The following is a 22,506-nucleotide window of genomic DNA, read 5'->3' as shown; positions in this document are numbered from 1 at the left end:
TAGGGTGAGTCTTGATCCCTCTGGAAACCTACAGTGATCCCTACTCTGACCATACCAAGGTTGGAGGCACTGAAAAGGATCTCAAACCTCCCTTAAAAATGAGAAAACTGGGATCAGTAAGCAGGCGAGACTGAGAGCTTCTTCGCTGGGAAGCTGAAAGTCCTGCCTAGGAACAACCCTGCCCCTCCAGCCACCCTGTCCACTGAGTCAGGCTTGGGGAAGTAATTTCCATGGATTCTCCTAGTTAGTCCTTACAATCACCCTTGAAGATTTTTCCTTTAAATGCTCCCCTTCTCAAGGAGGAAACTGAGGCCAATGAGTGAAATGATATTTCTGAGACTTAAGAAAGTTGGGGGCAGATTAGTCAAGCCCAGGCATGGGGCTGGCTCTCACCTATGGAACAACCAGTCCAGTACCTGCTCAGTGGTGGTGAAGACCCAGTATGTTACAAAGAAGATGTTGATATACATGAGGTTGCTCTTCTGGACGGCAGGCACCAGGTACTCCACCAGATTCTTGCAATTGCCTGCCTTAACCATCCACACTGTGCAGCTCTCCTCCCTCTGAGGGTTGAGTTGTTCTTCCTCTAGAGTGGGACAGAGGAGGCACATGTGGTTGGAGGCAGAACTGTAGCCCCAGGTGAGGCTTGGGCTGTTGGCAGGCCTGCTGCACCCAAGTCCTCAGGTGACTTGGGCCAAGGGGAGTGTGTGTGCCTCTAGCAAAGAAAGGTCCCCAGCCTTAAAATTGAACTTGAGGTGAGGAAATAATTGAAAGATGAGATCCTAGACCCAGTAAAGTGCAGATACCTGGAGTGTCCCTGGGGGGGAAAAGATCCTTGCAGGCCCTAGGATTTAAATAGAATCCTCAAGGAACAGCAGACCTACCTGGTCCGTAAACAACTTTCAGGACTCCACTGCTCATGAGGTCAGAACCACAAGGCTATGCCATTTGCCACCCTGACTCCAGTTCAGGAAAATGAAGGAAAATGAAAAGCCAGGTTCAGGCAGGGTGCAGGGACACTCCCACCCAAACAGCCAGCTAGTGATAACTGAACTATTCCAGCCTTAGGTATCTGAACCATCTGAACGTTACTATTGAAAGTGATGTCTGTGTGACCTCTGTTCAGGCATCCCTTTCCTGGGAGCCTCTACCAAGGGCAGGAGGGATCAGTGCCTTGGGGTACAGGGAAGGTGTTCAGGGCAACAGTGCTGACAGGGCCACAGGGAAGAATCGTTCAAGGTCCAGCAGCACCAAAGACCAAAATCACTGCTTTAAGCTGACAAACACAAATCCAAAGAAAATATGGCTAATATAAGTAATTCCTTGAATGTAATAACACTGAACTTCAATGGATTAAACTCACCTGTTAAGAGACATAGATTGCAAGATTGGATAAGGAAATATAACCCATCTATATTCTGTCCATAAGAAACACATCTTAGACCCAGGGATTCAAGGAGATTGAAGTGAATGGCTGGAAAACAATCTTACAGGCAAACAATAACCAAAAAAGGGCAGGTGTAGCTCTATTACTATCAGACAAAATAGACTTTAAAAGCAAAACTGTTGTGAAAGACAAAGATGGACACTATATATTAGTGAAAGGTATAATTTTTCAAGAAGAAGGAACAATCATAAACATCTATGCCCCTAACAAGGGTGCCTCAAAATATATGAGACAAACACTGGAGAAATTAAGTGAAGGAATAGCTGCCTCTACAATTATAGTGGGGGAGTTTAACACACCACTATCATCATTTGACAGAACATTTCAAAAGAGAATCAATAAAGAAATGAAGACTTTGAACAATAGATTAGAGGATCTGGACCTAATAGACATATACAAAACATTACACCCATATGCAGCAGGATATACATTCTTCTTAAATGCACATGGATCATTCTCCAAATTAGACCACATGCTAGGCCACAAAGAAAGCCTCAGTGAATACAGAAAGATCAAAATCATACAAAATAATTTCTCCGACACAGTGGAGTGAAGCTGGAAATCTGCAAGGGGCAGAGGCCCAGATTTGGCAACAAGATATGCAAGTTAAACAGCACGCTCTTAGAAAAACAATGGGTCAAGGAGGAAATCCCAACAGAAATCAATAACTACTTTGAAACTAATGAAAATGATAACAAGGTATCAAAACTTATGGGATGCAGCAAAATCTGTACTGAGAGGGAAAATTCATAGCCATAAATGCATACATCAAAAAAGAAGAAAGAGCTAAAATTGAAGAACTAACTAAGCAATTGGAGGAATTAGTGAAAAAAAACAACTAAACCCAAAGAAAGAAGAAAGAAATAATAAAGATCAGAGCAGAACTAAATGAAATAGAAAATAGGAAAGCACTCAAAAATAAAACAAAGAGCTGGTTCTTTGAGCAGATCAATTAAATTGACAAACCTTTAGCTAGACTTACAAAGAAAAATAGAAGATGCAAATACTTAAAATAAGAAATGAGAAGGGTGATATCACCACTGACCCCCCTGAAATAAAGACTATCATTAGAGTATATTTGAAAAACTGTATTCCAACAAGAAAAACAATTTAAAGGAAATAGACAAATTCCTAGAAACACATAAGCAGCTTACATTGACAAAAGAAGAAATTGATGATTACAACAAACCAGTTACAACTAAAGATAGAATCAGTCATTACAAATCCCCCAACTAAGAAGAGTCCTGGGCCAGATGGCTCCACAGGTGAATTCTACCAAACATTCTGGAAAGAACTAACACCAGTCTTGCTTAAACTCTTCCAAAATATCAAAATAGAAGGAACATTGCCTAACTCATTCTACGATGCCAACATTACCCTAATACCAAAGCCAAACAAAGACGCCACAAAAAAGGAAAATTACAGACCAATCTCTCTAATGAACCTAGAGGTGAAAATCCTCAAAAAATACTTGTTAATAGTATTCAACAACACATTAAACAAATTATACACCATGACAAAATGGGCTTCATTCCTGGTATTCAAGTATGGTTCAACATAAGAAAATCAATTAATGTAATATACCACATAAACAGATTGAAGGGGAAAAAATCACATGATCATATCTATAGATGCAGAAAAAGCATTTGACAAAATACAGCACGCTTTCTTGCTAAAAACAATGCAAAAGATAGAAATATAATGAAACTTTCTGAATATAATAAGGGTACATATGAAAAACCCACAGCTAACATCATTTACAATGGTGAAATCCTAAAATCTTTCCCTCTAAGATCAGGAACAAGACAAGGATGCCCACTATTATCCGTTCTATTTAACATTGTGTTAGAAGAACTTGCTTGAGCACTGATGCAAGAACCAGATATAAAAGGAATCCAAATAGGAAAGGAAGAAGTCAAAATTTCACTATTTACAGATGACATGATCCTATACATGGAAAGCCCTGAGACATCTACAACAAAATCTAGAACTTATAAATGAGTTCAGTAAATTCACAGGTTATAAGATCAATGCACAAAAATCAGTAGCATTTCTGTACACTGATGATGAGGAATCTGAGGAGGAAATCAAGAAACATAATTTACAACAGTAAATAAAAAAATCAATTACACAGGAATAAATTTCACCAAAGATGTAAAAGACTTATACACAAAAAACTACACAAAACTGTTCAAGGAAATCAAAGAAGACCGAAACAAATGGAAGTATATTCCCTGTTCATGGATAGGAAGAATAAATATTATTAAGATATCTATCCTACCAAAACTGATCTACACATTCAATGCAATCCCAATAAAAATCAACACAGCATTCTTTAAGGAACTAGAGAAACTATCTATGAAATTTATTTGGAAAGGAAAGTGGCCCTGAATAGCCAAAGACATATTGAAAAAGAAAAATGAAACTGGAGGAATCACACTACCAGACTTCAAAACATACTACAAAGCTACAGTAGTGAAAACAGCATGGTATTGGCACAAGGAGAGACACACTGACCAATGGAACTGAATTGATAGTTCTGATATAGATCCTCATGTATACTGTCATATGATATTTGACAAGGCCACCAAGCCCACTCAACTGGGAGAGAATGGCCTCTTCAATAAATGGTGTCTAGAGAATTGGATATCCATAGGCAAAAGAAGGAAAGAGGATTACCATCTCACATCTTATACAAAAATCAACTCAAGGTAGATCAATGATCTAACTGTTAGAGCCAAGACCATAAAGACCATGGAAAACAATGCAGGGAAGCATCTACAGGACCTTGTAACAGGAAATGGTTTCACGAACTTCACACCCAAAGCACAAGCAGTAAAAGAACAAATAGATAAATGGGACTTCCTCAAAATTAAAGCCTTTCGCACCTCAAAGGAGTTTGTCATGAAAGTGAAAAGAGAGCCTACCCAATGGGAGAAAATATTTGGTAATCATATATCTGATAGGAGACTTATATTCTGGATATATAAAGAACTCCTATATCTTGGAAATAAAAAGACAACCCATTTAAAAAATGGAAAAAAAATTTGAACAGATGCTTCTCCAAAGAAGAAATACAAATGGCTAAAAAGCATATGAAAAATTGCTCAAAATCACTAGCTATTAGGGAAATGCAAATCAAAACTACATGAAATAACATCTCACTCCCATAAGACCGGCAGCTATCAAAAAAACAAAACAAAACAAAACAACAACAACAAAAAACCCAGAAAACTACAAACGCTGGAGAGGATGTGGAGGAATGGGAATCCTCATCCAGTGCTGGTGAGAATGCAGAAGGATCCAGCCATTCTGGAGGACTGTTTGGCAGTTTCTCAAAAAGTTAGCTATAGATTTGCCATATGATTCCACTGCAATTCCACTGCTGGGTATATATCCAGAAGATCTGAAAATAAGAACACAAACCGATATATGTATACCAATGTTCATAGCAGCATTATACACAATTGTCAATAGTTGGAATCCACCCAAATGCCCATCAATGGATGAATGAATAAATAAAATTTGGTATATACATACAATGGAATACTACTCAGCTATAAGAAGGAATACAGTACAAGCATATGTGATAACATGGATGAATCTTGAGGACTTATGTTGAGTGATACAAGCCAGGCATTGAAGGACAAATACTGCATGAACTCTCTAATATAAAGCAAGCAAACAGAGCTGTCTCAGAGAGCTAAAGACTGGAAGATAGACTTAAAGGGATCTGTGAGGGAGAGGAAGGTTGTGAGCTGAAGTCTATGGGTGAAATCTATGATAAGCTAGAGGTAAGTATTTGTACAGGGAAGAGATAAGATGGGGGCATAGGGATACCTTTGGGTGGGGCTTTGTGGGCTTGAGGGGTCTAGGGGTGGGAGGATGGGTCATTGACCCAAGCAACTGTGGGGAGGGCGGGGGGAACCATTGAATATAGGAGAATGTCATGTATATGGCTGAAACTACAGTGTTGGGAAAACTCTTTAGAAAATATAATAAGGAAGGATCACGTGTTTAAGGTGCTTAAGAGGGGGGGATCTGGTACAGGGGCAAGCTTCTAGGGAGTATGTGAGTGGGCTCATTTCATCATAATGGGTTATATCATTGGATGGAGACCCATACAATGAGTGTGAAGGTGTACCCACATCCTGGGGAGACCTGATGTTTTCAAAGAAAGGGAATTGTGTCTCTTGTGAGGATCGCTGTCTCCCAGTTAGTTAGGATCATCTAGTATGTCAAACTCTCAGCATTATTGCAGTATCTGTAAATTGCATTCCTCAAGGAGTGAAGTTTGAGTGTCACGGTGTGCCCTGAGGGAAGGGGGAGAGAGGTATAGCATGAATGGAAGCAGGGCAACTGGGGAGCAATGGAAGTGCTCCACAAGTTATGCAATGATGGACATGTCAACTTACATCTAAAGTGTATAAAAGTCTATAAACTAAAATGTAAACTATAATGTAAAACATAAGGGAAGTAAAAATTTAGAAATCTGTACAGTCTAAAATATAAACAATAATGTAGACCAAAATGAAACCATGTTTGATAGCTATGTTTCAAAATTTGTACATCAGCTGCAGCAAATATAATGTGAACATGTAAAGAGATCATTGCCAGGAAAGGTGTAAAGAGTTTGATGTTAGATATTTGGGAGTCCCCTGTATTGTGCAAGTGAATTACTGTGATCTAAAACTTTTTTGAAGACAAAATTAAAAATTAGAAATAAAAGAAAGGATGTAGACACTGAGGAAGAAATGAAAGTGCCTTGCCATTGTACATACAGGGCAACACCTATTACAGTGATGAAAGGCAAAATGTTAGAAACAAATCTTTATAATATTTTTCATTTTATTAATACACCAATTTATTTTTACTTTTAGTGTTTCTAATTACTATGTATTCTATTTCTTAACTTTAAACCCATCACTGTATTTCAATTTCCTATTAATTGAATTTGGCAATATAATATGATTCATTGTTGAAGAAGTTTTGGACTACAGAGAGGTTCAACTATGTCAGGGGAGGAACTCAGGTGTGGGGTCTTATTGATGGGGGGCACATGGGTGGTGGGTAGTTCTTCAGGGCATGTATGTAGGAAACATAAATATGGTAGGATATATGTTGAGTATTTTTATAGTAGTTACAATTACAAACATCAACTGAGGGAGTGCTGAGTTCCCACCCAGCGGAGCTCTGTCACATTCTCCAATGGAACAACAATAATCCCCCAAGTGCAATGGCAAAGATCAACAAGGAAGGATGGTCCAATAATGAGCCTTTGATACTGATGACTATGCTTAGGAGCCTGTGTGCCTGAAATATGAACTAGGTCTAAAGCTGTAGGGTGCCTAAGAGTTACCTCCTGAGAGCCTCAATGTTGCTCAAATGTGGCCAGTCTCTAAGCCAAACTCAGTGTGTAAATGCATTACCTTCCCTCAACACGGGACATGACCCCTGGGGATGAGCCTTCCTAGCCCCAAGGGATTACTATCAATCACTAACTGGAGAAGCAAGTAGAAAGAGACCTTGAATAAAAGGGTCAACTCAGACCAGCAGAATATCTCAGCCTACATGTTGGATCAAGTGTTAAAAACTGCTCTTTGACCTTGAATAAAAGGGGGAAATGACAAAGATAAATGAGTTGATATGGCTAAGAGTCTTCTAAAAAGAGTCGGGAGGTCATCCGAGGGGTCGCGTTTATGCACACCTCAGCAGGACCCAAGAAAAAGCCAAAGTGGATACAACCCTAGATATTGGTTCTCCTGAAGACTACGGAGATCCACAGGGTATACAGTCATGGCAGATGGATTTGGAGCTCTGTGCCATGTCAGAGGGCCCTACTTTGGAATTTGTGCTCCTGAGTGTGACGGAGCTGGACTGAGATGTGACTTTTCTACACGTTTCTTCTGTCACTTTTACTGAATCTGTGGGTGGCGCTAGGGTTAGTCCATACTCAGGAGACTTGAATCTCTGGACTGCCCATGTGCCAGCTGGACCCTGAGCCTCAGCAGAGTGGCGACTCCTACTCTCTGGTTCATTGGTCTTACCCAGGTCAGCTAACAGGGAGGTGAAGATAGTCAACCACCACACCAGGGTATCAAAAGTGCCTACATCTGTAAGCAGAGGAATTGCATCCATCATCCATGTGGAATCTAAGCCCCCTCTTAATCTAGAGGTGGAGAGGGCATCATCATCCCAGAGTCCACAGAATGGAGTAATAAAATGTGGACTAGAGTGGATGTACTGGTATTCTACTATAAAACTATTGTGACAAGTAATAGAAGAAATTGTAACATCGGGGTGGAGAAAGTGGCCACACTAGTTGCTGAAGGCAGGGAGAGGGTAGAAGAGATGTGATGTGGGGCATTTTTGGGATTTTGAGTTGTCCTTAATGATATTGCAGGGTCAGATGCTGGACTTTCTATATCTTGCCATAACCCACTGAATGTACTGGGGGAGAGTGCGAACTACAGGCTAAACTGTTATCTGTGTAGAGCAGCAGGACCCCAAAATGTGTTCACCGAATGTGATGAGTGTGCCACAATGATGAGGGAGGTTGTTGGTGTGGGAGGAGTTGGGGGGGGCTGGTATACAGGAACCTCATATTTTTTTGGGGATGTATATGTCTTCAAAAAACTACAATTTACAAAAATGATGTGATGAGGGTGGGGAGTGGGATATATGGGAACCTCTTAGGTTTTTTTGTTTTTTTAATGTAACATTCCTGTTATCTATTAACTTTCATTAAAAAAAAAAGAAGAAACCACCATTTGTTGAATTTTGGTTTAGAATCCCAAAAGAATAACATTGGTTACCTGAAAGTGTGATTCATGCGCTCCTTTCCTCTGGCAACCATTTTTTGTAAAGATTCCTTTTGTGTGAAGCCATATTTTGTCCATATACTTCAGCTAACAAATCGTGTTGCAAAAGTTTGAAAGAGGGAGACGGACTTGGCTCAGTGGTTAGGGCGTCCGTCTACCACATGGGAGGTCCGCGCTTTAAACCCCGGGCCTCCTTGACCGTGTGGAGCTGGCCCATGCGCAGTGCTGATGCACTCAAGGAGTGCCGCACCACGCAGGGTGTCCCCCACATAGGGGAGCCCCACGCGCAAGGAGTGCACCCATTAGGAGAGCTGCCCAGTGTGAAAGAAAGTGCAGCTGCAGGAATGGCGCAGCCCACACTTCCCGTGGGGCTGACGACAACAGAAGCAGACAAAGAAACAAGATGCAGCAAATAGACACCGAGAACAGACAACCGGGGGAGGGGGCGGAATTAAATAAATAAAAATAAATCTTTTAAAAAAAAAGTTTGAAAGACAAAAAATGATTTGAGAATTCAGATGTGTTCTATTAACCCAGACATTAAAGAGATTTTCAAAATGTAAAAGAGGAGTGGTTATCTCCACTCACCAAACTTCCCAGCTGAATTTTATAACTATGTTAAAATCCTGTAGAATCTTCTAATTTTGAGGCTTCATTTCCAGAATTTTCTTGGAGCTTCTTAGCCCTACCCAAATTATGCTTTTTTCCAGATGGGCAGTCATTAATGAAAATTTCAGAATAACTTTCAGTTGTCTTCTCTACTAAGAATTTCTTTTGAGGAGTAAAAATTGAGTCTAAATGCAACCAAACTTTATTGCTTACATTCCCTGTGTGAAAATCTATTCAGTCAGGTTTCTTTAAATAAGTCTCACTCTGTGCTAAAACTCTTTTTAAAAAAATTTCTTTACCTTTTAAAATCTATTCTTGAATGCTGGCTTTACTTATTCGTTTATTTTTAGCTTAGTAGCTGCTGGTCAATTATTAGTTTTTAATTTTTTAGTTAAATTTAAACTGCATATGAATTTCCTCAATGCCATAAGTTTAGTCCAAAATCTTCAGAAAACGTATTTTATTAGGGGTAACTCAATATTATGGATTTTCTATATGTAAATAAATTCCATTTACGATCTGTTACAAAACCAAGAATGTATTGAATCTCCTGTGAATTGGTAAGCATTAAGTGAATATTTCTTTGTTAAATTTAACAAGCAAAAATCCTACTTTTTTCTTTAAAGAAACACCACTACAAATTTAATTAATCTCAAGTGTATAGGGAAGGATTCTTACCAAGCAGCAGTTGCAGGAAAGCTGGCCTCTTGAGGTTGACCTTGACAGTTAACCAGGGCTCATGAGAGGTAAGACCTATATATGTCCATTCCAAAGGAAAAAAACATGTTTATAAAGAATCCAGAAGTAGACGGGTTATTAAGATTATATCTCACTGAGAAGAGACTCCATGAGTTTTACTGGTGAAGGAAGTGGCAGGATCATGAATTTTGTTAATCATTTAAATATTTCAAAAGGTATAGTCATGCTAGGGAATATCACTTATCTCACCTTTCAGGTATATTTGTACATTATATTTGATTTGTTTCTTTGATATTACCAATGAATAATTCTCTGAAACAGCACTGATATGCTTCAAGATCATTTGCATACTTAATTATAACTTCCCCATATGACATATTTTAGCTCATAAGGTAGGCTGGATTTTTTCTGATTTAAATGTTATTCATGATTTAAAATGGTACCTAAAGAGCTGTCTGTGAATCCACAGCTTAACTGAAAAGACTGGAAATCCAGTGATATCAAAATTCCTTGAAATTGGAGTGTTGGAAGAAAAAAGAAAATTTCTAGAGCTAGCTTCTAAATGAGACCTATGAAATTTACAGACAAATGAAAGTTATGATATAATTTCTTGGGAATCTATCAATGTAAATAAAATAGTCATTTAAGCATCTGATGAATATAAAGATTTCCAATGTACTGTTTACAATGAACAATTTCTGATATTTATTTGCTTGATTTTCCGATGCAGCATTGCTCTATGCTGATCATTTTAATGTGATATTGTTTATAGCTTTTTAACCATAGACGAAGAATTACCAACACCACTCTCTATGTTAGTGTCCACATTTTAAAATTGTAAAGTGAATACTTTCTAAATATCCAAGAGTTTGTAAAAAAAAATAGGGGAAAAACCCTGAGATTTCTCTTGTGGCCAAATGTATTCATTTAACCCTCATGACATATGTTGAAGAATATGCCATTTTAAATTTAGCATAGTGAAAGTTGTGAATTTCTGTAGACTGAAGAGGAAGATGGAATCTGAAGAGATGGAAGGATACTTTAATGATCCAGTGTTAATGCATGATTCTGGTAAAGCAAATATTAGAAAACAATAGTTTTCAGTGTTTGTCAATTCAGTAATATGCACCATTGGTGATGTTTATCAGATTAACCAGAGTAAAGTTTCAGTAGTTAATAAAATAATCTGCCTAATGTAATGAAAAAAATGTGGATATTACAAGAAAACATATATAATAGGAAGGATATTATAAACATCAATTTGGACAAAATATTTTTCAATACAATAGAAATTCATCTGGATATAGCCAACATAAACAAATCAACATTATTATTATTTATTAAAATTGTTGTTAAAATTTTAAAATATCTTTGTGAAGACAAAGGGATTATACATAAAATATTAACAAAATACAAATTCTATATTTTTATACTTACAGTCTTTAATTGTAGACTTCCCAGAAATGAAAATTAAATAGTACTAAAAATCCACTTTGACATAACTAATTTTATCATTAAAATAATAATATGAAATGAGATATCTTTAATCTCTGAAATGCTTCAAGAAAGCACGATTAAATAACGTTAGCACAATTATTTATGAATGAGGAGATTACTACAACGTAGAAAAGCGTCTGTGTGGGAGAAACAGGAGGTATGTTAACCCTTCATTAAATATTGGAATTTATGCCTGATGCTGAAAGGATGCTTTGTGAAGGAGAAATGACAGGTGGAATGCTTTTCTTAGATACTGTGTGTATGAGAGAAGGTTAACTAGAATGACAGCAAAGTAACTCTTTATTCACACGGCCATGAAGAAAATGAAATGATTAGATTCTTAAATGTAATTTTTTCGGCAATTGCTATAAAGGAGGAGAGAAAGGACTCATAAGCATTCTTATTAAGCACGTACAATTAAAGAAAGGTGAGGAATTATATGTGGTCTCATTTGGAATAAAACCATTCTCAGAAGATCCTGGAACTAGTCATTAACTTTAAAACACAAAAAATTTCTAGGTCTTTCTGCCACCAATGGGGAGATATTAGAAGTCGTCCTAGGTCCCTGGTACGTGAGGAGAATCATTACCTGCTGTGCAGTGTTCAAACGCATAAGCTGATACAGGAACTTTCTTAGAGAGCCTGTCCTATTTAGCTTTTGATGTTATAGAAAATGAGAAAATAATAACTGCATATATTCAGGCAGAGTTTTAAAATGTGTTTAATGTCTGGACCCCGGGACTAAGTGTTTCCGGCCATTCACACTCCCAGTCCAGCTGTCCTTGGTTGGTCAATTTTGTGCACAGTCGGAGCGGAAGGACCGCCAGGATTAAGCTAGTGAGATTTTCCATGAGATTGAGCCGTGAAGCCGTAACCACTGAGTTGAAGAATGGAACGCAGGTCCATGGAGCGATCCCGGGTGTGGACTTCAGCATGAATACACATCCTAAAGCTGCGGAAAGGACCCTGAAGAGCAGAACCTGCGCCGCTGGAAACGTAGTATTAGAGGAAATACTATTCGTTATTTCAGTCCGCCAGACAGCATGACCCTGGATACGCTACTTGTGGACGTTGAACCTAAAGGGAAATCCAGGAAAAGGGAAGCTGTTGCAGGAGGAGGAAGAGGCTGAGCGAGAGGAAGAGGACGTGGCCGTGGTAAAGAGGGCCTCCTAGATGATAATGTCTCTCGAGATTAGCTTTTCAGTGATAAGTGATTTGGGCAATTTTCTTGGTATAGGTTTTGTTTATTTATGTCAGTTTTTAATGAATATTAATGTGGGACTATGTTGTCTATTGACCAGCAAATTAAATTTTACTAGTTTCATGTATGTATGCATGATATTAACACAGTAAAGAGCCAAGTGTAACTATTAGGAAATATCAGAAAAATCCCATACTTAGATGGTCATGCTTTAAACTAAAAATTTATGATGAATCTGTATATACACCTTTTACGTCACCTGCACTGAAGATGCATTTTGTTATTTTCCATTCTTTGGAAATTCCCTATAGGTGAAATAAGTTCTTTTTGGTAGTTCAGAAATTGAAATACTGTGGAATGGGGTCTAAAATTGATTCTCATTCCCTGAGTTCTACTCCCTGGAGAGTTGGGTACTTGGTAAAAGGTGATAGTCATCTTCTAAACCAGTAGACAGTGATTTTGTTGTCATTGTTAATATTTTTGTTTGTTTTATAGTAGGTTCTCAATAGAATAGTTTCTCCTGAGTTGAAACTGCAAATATTATCCAGTAGTTTATCAGTTATGAACAGGGTTAAAGCCTCCTGTTAATTTGGAATGACCCTGTCAAGTACTTTTACAAGGAGTCCTTTAAGAAAAAAATGAAAAAAACCTACTTTATTTGACAGAAAAAAACTAGATTATTCCCAATAAGACATGAAAAATTTTAATTGTTTTATTTGGTTAAGCTGAGAGAGAAATACCTTTTTGGTGTATACAGTTTTTGTCACGTTTACTACCATTTCCGTACTGAGAAAGCAAGCTAACTTTGAGGATATGGGGAACTAAATCTTTCTTTTTGCTTAATTATGCATTGTTGGCTTTTTTTTTTTTAATGAGAAGGAAATTTTCTGCAAATAATGTTACCTAAAAATAAGGGGGGGCCCTATGAGAGTTACTTAATTTGAGTGATAGCAAGAGTATTGCTATCAACTTTACATGAATATTTTTTAGTAGTAAATATATTAAACTTGACTTCATGACAAGATACAATCAGTATGCAATCTTCCTCCATACCTTTTGTAAATTAAGATGCTGGGGGAATATACTCATTCTTTTCTATCCTCTGATCACTTGCTGGTGCTCCTATAGGTTGAACCCAAATATAAGCCAGAAGGCAATGTGGAAAGTAGATTTGAAGGGGGCAGACAGAAAAGACTGCACAGCTAGTAAACAAACATAATTAGTTCCTAGATGATAATACAAGCATAAATATATAATTGTAAATTGTGGTGATTACCCTATAGATAAGAGTACTTCACACTATCTTGTCCATTTTAAAAGTAGTATGTAGTGGCAGCTCATTTTGATATTCAAATACCATATAATATTTAAGATTTTAACTGTGTATTTTATTTTGAGGGTTTTAACACTTAAATTGTTGGCATTGTGAAACCAGTCTAATAAATAGTTTAAATGAAAGGATTAACTGAATACTAGGAAATGTGGCTGAATGACTGAAAGGTTGCTGGACCTTGATCTCATATTAAAAACATTTATTTGCCTAGATTCTTTTATCCTGTGAATGCTGAAGTATAGAGGCCCAAGATGAAAATGATATGTGCATTGATTGATTTTTACAGAATGCCATTTGTTGATTTCCTATATCCTAATTTCCAGGTTAGAAGCCTTTCCTTGATGTCAAAATTTGCATATTATTTGGCAAAATTGTGGATCTTCTTTATTTTTGTGTTACCTTAAAATTTTATGCTTTGTCTCCCAGGGACTGTAGCATGTAACAAGATATGAGCAACCTCACCATCATCACACAATTCATCCTCATGAATATCTCAAGCTCCCGGGAGCTGCAAGTTGTGCAAGGTCTACTGTTCTTAGTGATTTATCTGGGAGCATTGACTGGGAATCTTCTGATTATTACTGTCATAGTGACCAGCCCACGTCTACACTCTCCAATGTATTTCTTTATAGGCAATTTATCTCTGATAGATCTTTGCTACATTTCAGTTATGGTTCCCAAATTGGTTGTGAATTCTCTGTAAGGCTATAAATCAATTTCTCTCACAGCATGTGCTGCTCAAATTTTCCTGTTTATCCTCTTTGCATCCACAGAGCTTTCCTTCCTTGTGGTGATGTCCTATGATCGATATGTTGCCATTTGCCACCCTCTGCACTATGGACTCACCATCACCCCACATATGTGCACACAGGCAGCTGGTGGCTCCTGGGCAAGTGGGTTGGTCAATTCTACCATCCATACAGGAATCTTATTCAAGCTTCCCTCCACAGGGTCGAATGTAATCTCTCAGTATTTCTGTGATGTACCTCAAATTTTGAGGATCTCATCTTTAGATGTTCGTTTTTCTGAGTATGTTTTCCTAGCTATGAATGTATGCATGGGCTTCATATGTTCTGCTTTGTTGTTTCTATCATACATTCGTATATTTTCAGTGGTGCTTAGCATGCATTCCATGGAAGCCCAGAATAAAGCCTTATCCACCTGCACTCCACAGTTGGCAGTTCTACTTATATTTACGATTTCTGGAATTATTGCTGTCTTAGGTCCCATTGCAAATAAAGCATCTCTTAGCAACCTGCTCACAGGCATGTTCTACACCATGGTGCCCCCGTTCATAAACCCCCTCATCTAGTGTCTCCAGAACAGAGAGATTAACATTGCACTGGGCAGAGTGTTCAACAGGTGTTTTGAGTTCCCAACCAGGGTTATCTGTGATTTTAAAAATATGTAAAAGCAAAATTTGAAAGAGGTGTCATTTATATTTGATGTACATTCTTAGGTTTGAATCTTTCCTGGTAAAATATCTAGAGTTCTCCTGTCTAGTTATGTTTTGCCTTTTATACATGGCATTCAGCTATGCATCTCTGTGTCATAGTTTTCCATACTCTATTCTATATCTGTGTAACTCATGTATTCTTCCTTAAAAGGCTTTCTATATTGTCAAAATGTTTTGTAAAATTATTATGATGGTTTAAAAGTAAAAATAATGTATGGCATTATATAAGACCATGCCTTGTATATCAGTAGCTAAACTGACGATTTTATATAATTTCATGGTAAAAATACATCTACCCTGGAAGTAAATATTGAGTCTTTTGGGTTAGATCAGCATTCTTTTAAAATTCCTGTTCTTGCATTCACTCATGTACATGTGCCTGATCTAATAATAAAGTGATTAGAACTAAGACAACTATGAAATTGAGGATTCTATATGGCTATAGCACTTAAAATTCTACTAATGTTGGAACTCTTGAGGTGTTGTTCATAAGGGGGCTATAAAAAATCTTGACCTACACAGAATGTAGTTTGGAAGTTTTAGCTCTTTCCTCAGCTCTCTCTGAAAGATGTGTGCTGCCCTTGTTTCATACAAGCTTCTGCCTGATTAGGAACAAGATTCCTTAGTATAGAATGGAATGAAGCATTGGCCTGTAGAGCAACAGTCTTGCTAATTCTATGTGATTCACTGTTTTTTTGGGATTTATTTTTTATTTTATTTTTTCTCCTCCCCTCATTGTTTTGTGCTTGCTCTTTGCTCTCTGTGTCTGTTCATTGTGTGCTCATCTTTTTTTATTTTCAGGAGGCACCAGGAACTGAAACTGTGACCTCCTGTATGGTAGGCTGACACCCAGCTGCTTGAGTCTCACCTGCTTCCCGTGATTCACTTTTTCCAAAAGTGAGATAGAAAAGTTATCACCCACAGATTGGGCTTAATTTTTCTGATTCTTAAAGGATTAGTCAGTCTTCTTATAGCCTAAGGACATGTTAGACTTTTTATGTCTTAGAATTTAATTCTTTGAAGACTTCCTATTTAGCTCCAGTGTCCCATCTAGAAAATATTTTCTTCTTAGGCACTTATGCTCATTTATATTCAGCTATACTTTTTGCAATTTGAAAAGAGTCTTATTATGGATCAGTTTTATTATATTAGTGGAAAGGAGTTAATGATGAACACAACCGTCCTAAAATCAAAACTAATAATCTTAGTAAAAATCTGGTCTTTCTCATATTCATGCAATGCCTGAAAGATATACTTATATTATAATATTTATATTACAATGTTTTGGCAATTGAAAAATTCATCATATCTCTTTTTTAAGACTGACTTATTCCTATCTGTTTCTTCATAGTTGTTTCCTGGATAAAGGCACCACTAACTGACTTAATATTCAAGTAACAACCTTAAAAAATATTAGATTTTACCTTTCTGAATCATTGCATGTGTGAATATCATTATATTTTATATCTGTAATGCACACTTAAATAATATTCACATGTAGAATATCTGTCCAAATTATTTCCCTCTAGATATTGAATATTTGGATCAATTATCTTCTAATTATCAAGGGAAACTCATAAAAATTGAATACCTTCTAATTCTATTTCATTTTCTTCATATAATTTAATACTGTATTATGTTCATTTTTCAATATTTTTGAGTTATTTAATTTTTTTGTGCCCAGCAAGTAGTTCACCATATTAATCAGAATATTAAATTTTTAATTCCTTTCAGGAATTTTCCTTTGGATTTGATTTTCATTATATTTAATCACCAATTTAATTTTCATCTCAGGATTAGGATGATCATTTACTCTTTCCATATTTTCAACATATTTTAATTATAACTATATATAATGAGGAATAATCTTCAAGATTTCTTAAAACATACAAAATGAAATTTTAATATTAGAAATTTTTTGTATAGACATATTTAATAATACCTAGTACTCTAGCTCTATCTAGTCTGAAATATATATTTCTCATTGTATGATGAAATTCAAAATTATCCATTATGTCTGTTTTTTTTTCTCATCTTCATTATTTTTTGTTTGTTTTTAAGATACTCAGATTACATAATTATTTTAAAAATATAGGGGATTCCTATATGCCATGCTCCCTACCACTTCCATATTTTCCCACATTAATAACATCCTTCATTAGTGTGGTACATTTGTTAGAATTGATGAGCACATTTTGGAGCACTGCCACTAAGTGTAGATTATAGTTTACGCTGTAGGTTACATTTTCTTTCACCCAATTTTGAAAGTTATGACAAGATATAAAATGACCTATATTTGTCATTGCAATGTCATTCTGGATAATTCCCAAGTCCTGAAAATGCCCCCATATTATACTCGTATTTCCCTCTCTCTCCCCTCAGAACCTCCAGTGACCACTGCCTCCACATCAATGATAAAAGTTCTTCCATTGCTAGAATCACAATTATTCTATACTAGGATATCAGTAAGTCTAATCTAGTTCAACATTCATTCCACAATTTTGAAGATTCTGGAATGATGTTGCCAACCCTGCTTCTAATTGAGAGAGGGCTTAGATCCCATGGGTTAGATGGATAGACTATCTTGCTTGCAGATGAAGACTCTCTCTGGTCATTGGGATGGTCATTGTTGATCATCACCTTGTTGTTGTCCTGGGTGAGTCCAAAGAACTGGAGAGTAGGTGTTGCAACTCTGATGAAATTCAAAGCCCAGCTGGCACATGGACAGCACAAATATTGAAGACTTGGACATACACCTATCAACTCTAGCACCAAGTATATGTTGAAACATAAGGGGCAAAAGGGCCAGGTATGGGGAAACTACAACTGAGTCTAACTCTGTCACACTGGGGAGCATAAATTCCCAAGAAGGGCCCACTGGGAGGTCATCAAAGTCCTGAGCTGTTTGCTCTGACTGTAGTGTCTGATTGTCTCAACTATTTGATACAATATTTATTTTGGCCATCAATAAAATCCTGTTGAGATATGCATAAGCTAAACTCTGGAACGTCCTGATTAACTTTCAAGTATCTTAGCCATATAAACTCATTTGCTTTTATAATTTCTCCCCTTTTGGTCAATGTTGTTTTTCAGTCACATTGCTAGTTGGTGCTTAGTAGTAATCCCTTGGTGCTAAGGAGGCACATCCCCAGGACTCATGTCCAGCATTAGGGGGAAAGTAATGCATTTACATTCTAAGTTTGACTTAGAGAAAGGTCACAGTTGAGCAACTAGGAGGCTCTAAGGAGGTAACTTTTAGGCACCCTATAGTACTAGGCTTAGTTTCCATTTCAAAAGTAAAGGGTCACTGTGTTTGGTGCTGGGGTTGATGCATGCCTCAGGAGACTTAAATCTCTGGACTGTCCATGTGCCAGCTGGGCTCTGAGTCTCAGCAGCATTGCAGCACCTACTCTCCAGTTCTTTGGATTTACCCAGGTCAGCTGACAGGGAGGTGAGGATGGACAACCACCACAACAAGGAACTGAGAAAATCTTCAGCTGTGGGCATGAGAGTCCCATCCACCAGCCATGTGGGATTGAAGCCCTCTCTCAGTGGAGAGGTGGAGTGGGCATCGCCACCCTAGGGACCTCAGGATGGAGGAATAAAATATGGATTAGAGTGGACTTACTGGTATTCTACTATAGAATTATTGTGACTCTAGCATGGAAGAAATTATATCATTGATATGGAGATAGTGGCCACAGGAGTTGCTGAAGGCATTGAAAAGGAAAAGGAGATGTGATATGGGGGCAGGGGCATTTTTTGGGACTTGGAGTTGTCCTCAATGATATTGCAGGGATAGATGCTGGCATATATATATATATACTGCCATAATCCACTGAATGGAATGGGAGAGAGTGTAAACTACAAGGTAAACTATAATCCATGCTGTGTAGCAGTACTCCAAAATGTATTCATCAATTACAATAAATAGGAAACACTAATGAAAGAAGTTGTTGAGGTGCGAATAGGGTAGGGGTGTGTGGAGTGGGGCATATGGGAACCTCCTATATTTTTTAATGTAACATTTTGTGTGATCTATGTATCTTTTAAAAATAAATTTTAGAAAAGTAAAGATTCATAGGTACATTCATCAATATTAAGGACCTGTCAATAGTCTATCCTTCACTAGTCACTACCCCTGTACATGGGGGATTCTTGCTGTCCAATTAGAGAATGTGATAGAGCTACCTGGGGTGGGAATTCAATACCCTTTCAGTTATTGTGTGAATCTCTACTCACCGTGACTATGCCCCATGAACACTTGAACACATTTATATGCCTTGCACATATGCCCAGGTGAACCTCCTCCCATACATCACCCATCACTGAAATCTGCACCATTGATCCTCCCCTGCCACAGCTGTAACGCTTCTGTGATCCAAAACTTCTTCAAAAATGAAGCTAAGAAAATTACGAACAGTATTAATAAGAAAATGAAATAATAATGATAGTTTTAAAAATAAATAAAATACCAAAAATTAAAAATACTTGTAATAGTAAAAAATAATTAAAAGTATAAATTAAAATTTTTTGATATTATGTCTTTCATCACTGTAAGACTTGTTATCTTGTGTGTACAGTGTAATTTTCTTTTGTTTATTACCCTAATGTCTTATTTTTTTTCATTTTGTCTTCAAAGAAGCTTTAGGTTACAAAAACATCATATGTAGACTATAGGGGAGTCTCATAAACCAAATATCCTCCCCCTTTTCCCTTACCCCTAGTAATAACTTTTTTTCATGTAAATGACACACTTACTACAGTAGATGTATAAATATTGAAACATCTACTAACCATGTTCAATGAGTTACATTATGGTTTCCATTTTGGACCATAAACTTTTATAAGTTTTGATGAAATTTAACATGGCCTGTACCACCATTGCAAGATCATGTAGAAAACTTGCATCACCCGCAAAATACCCTATGTTCCATCTATTCTATAACTCCCTCCCATTCCCTCAGGACCCATGTCAACCACCAAGCTTTACCCCTTGAGAACAAATTCATAGTTACTTAAAAAAAACATTGAGGGCTTGTCATACTGGTCTATCCTCCTCTATTAGGCAGTGCCCATGCTCTTGAGAGACTCCTGCCCCTCTATTTTAAGACCATAGCAGGACTCCCCAGGATGGGAGTCCAACACCTTCCCACTCATTATGTGGGTCTCCATGCACTGATAACATCTTATATGAAAAGATGAATACATACACTCCCTACAAACCTGCCCCAATGCACCCTGTCCCAAATGATCCCATATCCAATGCCCTAAACCAGTAACCTTCCCCTGCCATTTTGCCAAAAGACCATTCCCAACATTGTAGTTTCCAACCACATACCCATAAATCCTGAGTGTTCAACTGGTCCCTCCCCCAACCCTAACCCCAGGTTGATGGACAGTCCAACCCAACTGCCCCAGGCTACCCACCTCAAAAACCAACACTGCCCAACCCAATATTATCACTGCACCACTTTCATGCCCAATCATTGCACAAGTACACACTTCAACATTATCCTAGATTTTGCCCTTATGGGCATTGGGGCACAACCTTCTCCCTTTCTGTCTCCTGTAAACTTATCTTCCAGACTCTAGCTCTGTGAGTCTGCTAAATTTGCCAAATTCATATCAGAGAGATAATGTAATATATGTCCTTCAGTGTCTGACTTACTTCACTCAACATAAGGTCTTCAAGATTCATCCATGTTATCCTGTGTGTTAATACTGCATTCCTTCTTACAGCTGAGTACTATTCCATTGTTTGTATATACCACAGTTAGTTTATCCATTCATCTGTTGATAGACATTTGAGTTGTTTCCAACTTTTGGCAACAGAGAATAATGCTGCTATGAACATTGGTGTGCATATGTTCTTGTCCTTGCTTTCAATTCTTCTTGGTATTTACCCAGCAGTAGGATTGCTGGATCATATGGCAGTTCATAGTTAGCTTCCTGAGGAATTGCCAAACTGTCCTCCACAATGGCTGCAATATTCTACATTTCCACCAGCAGTGGGTAAGTCTTCCCATTCCTCCACATCCTCCCCAACATTTGTAGTCCTCTTTTTTTAAATAGCTGTCATACTAAGGGGTGCAAGAAGATATGTCATTGTAGTTTTGATTTACATTTACCTAATAGCTAGTGATGTTGATCTACTTTTCATGAGCTTTTTTAGTCATTTGTATTTATTTTTTGGAGAAGTGTCTATTCAAATCATTTGTACATTTTAAAATTTAGTTCTTTGTCTTTTTATTTTTAAGGTGTAGGATTTCTGTATATATGCTGGATATTAGGCCCCTATCAGATAAATGTTTATCAAATATTTTCTTCCATTGAGTAAGCTGCCCTTTCACTTTCTTGATGAACTCCTTTCAAGTGCAAAAGCTTTTCATTTTGAGGAAGTCCCATTTATCTATTTTAACTTTTGTAGCTTGTGCTTTGGGTGTAAATTTCAAGAAAACATTTCCTAATACAAGATTCCGTAGATGCTTTCCTTTATTCTCTTCCAAGACAATGGTTTTGGCTCTTATATTTAGATCTTCAATCCATCTTGAGTTAATTTTTTTAGAAGATGTGAGATGATATTTTTCTCTCATTCTTTTGTATATGTGTATCCAGTTCTCCAAGCACCATTTGTTGAAGAGACCATTCTCTCTCAGTTGAATGGGCTTAGTGACCTTGTAAAATATCAGTTGACTGTATATGTGATGATCTATTTCAGAACACTCAATTCAGTTCTATTGGTCAATACATCTGTCCTTGTGCCATTACCATGCAGTTTTGACCACTGTAGCTTTGTAGTATGTTTTAAAGTCACATAATGTCATGTCTTCCATTTCATTTTTCTTTTTCAATATGTTTATGGCTATTTGGTCCTTTTGCCCTTCCAAGAAATTTCATAGTTAGTTTTTCCAATCTGTAAAAAAACACTGGGGTAATTTTTACTGGGATTGCATTAAATCTATGTCAATTTGAGTAGGATAGACATTTTAATGATGTTTAGTTTTCCTATCCATGAACAAGGAATGTTATTCCATTTATTTAGGTCTTCTTTGATTTCCTTTAACAGTGTTGTGTAATTTCCTGTTTATAAGTCTTTTACATCTTTAGTTAAATTTATTCCTATGTATTTGATTTTTTAGTTGCTATCGTAAGTATGATTTTTTCTTTATTTCCTACTCAGATTGCTTATTATTGGTGTACAGAAATGCTACTGATTTTTGCACAATAATCTTATAACCTGCCACTTTATTGGATTTGTTTATAAGCTCTAGAAGCTTTGTTGTAGATTTCTCAGGGCTTTCAAGGTATAGGATTGTGTCATCTTCAAATAGTGAAATTTTGACTTCTCCCTTTCCAATTTGAATGCCTTTTATATCTTTTTCCTGCCTAAGTGCTCAAGCAAGTACTTCTAACACAATGTTAAATAAGAATGATAACAGT

The 22,506-nt window shown here is 37.1% G+C and overlaps 1 long non-coding RNA gene across 1 annotated transcript in view; it reads right to left on the bottom strand.

The window, feature by feature from the left end:
* Positions 1-1,593: 1,593 nt before the first annotated feature.
* The window catches only part of LOC131276571 (uncharacterized), a 99,287-nt gene continuing 78,374 nt past the window's right edge, over positions 1,594-22,506 (bottom strand). Inside the window, exons 3-4 of the long non-coding RNA XR_011647768.1 lie at positions 9,556-9,630; positions 1,594-4,853 (exon numbers count right to left, since the gene is read on the bottom strand). This is a non-coding gene — a long non-coding RNA (uncharacterized lncRNA). The remainder of the gene's footprint in view (positions 4,854-9,555; positions 9,631-22,506) is intronic.

Source organism: Dasypus novemcinctus, chromosome 29 (genome assembly GCF_030445035.2).
Source record: "Dasypus novemcinctus isolate mDasNov1 chromosome 29, mDasNov1.1.hap2, whole genome shotgun sequence".
Classification (NCBI taxonomy): domain Eukaryota; kingdom Metazoa; phylum Chordata; class Mammalia; order Cingulata; family Dasypodidae; genus Dasypus; species Dasypus novemcinctus.
Note: the sequence above shows the minus strand (reverse complement) of the source record. Positions and strands in the feature narration are given on the sequence as shown.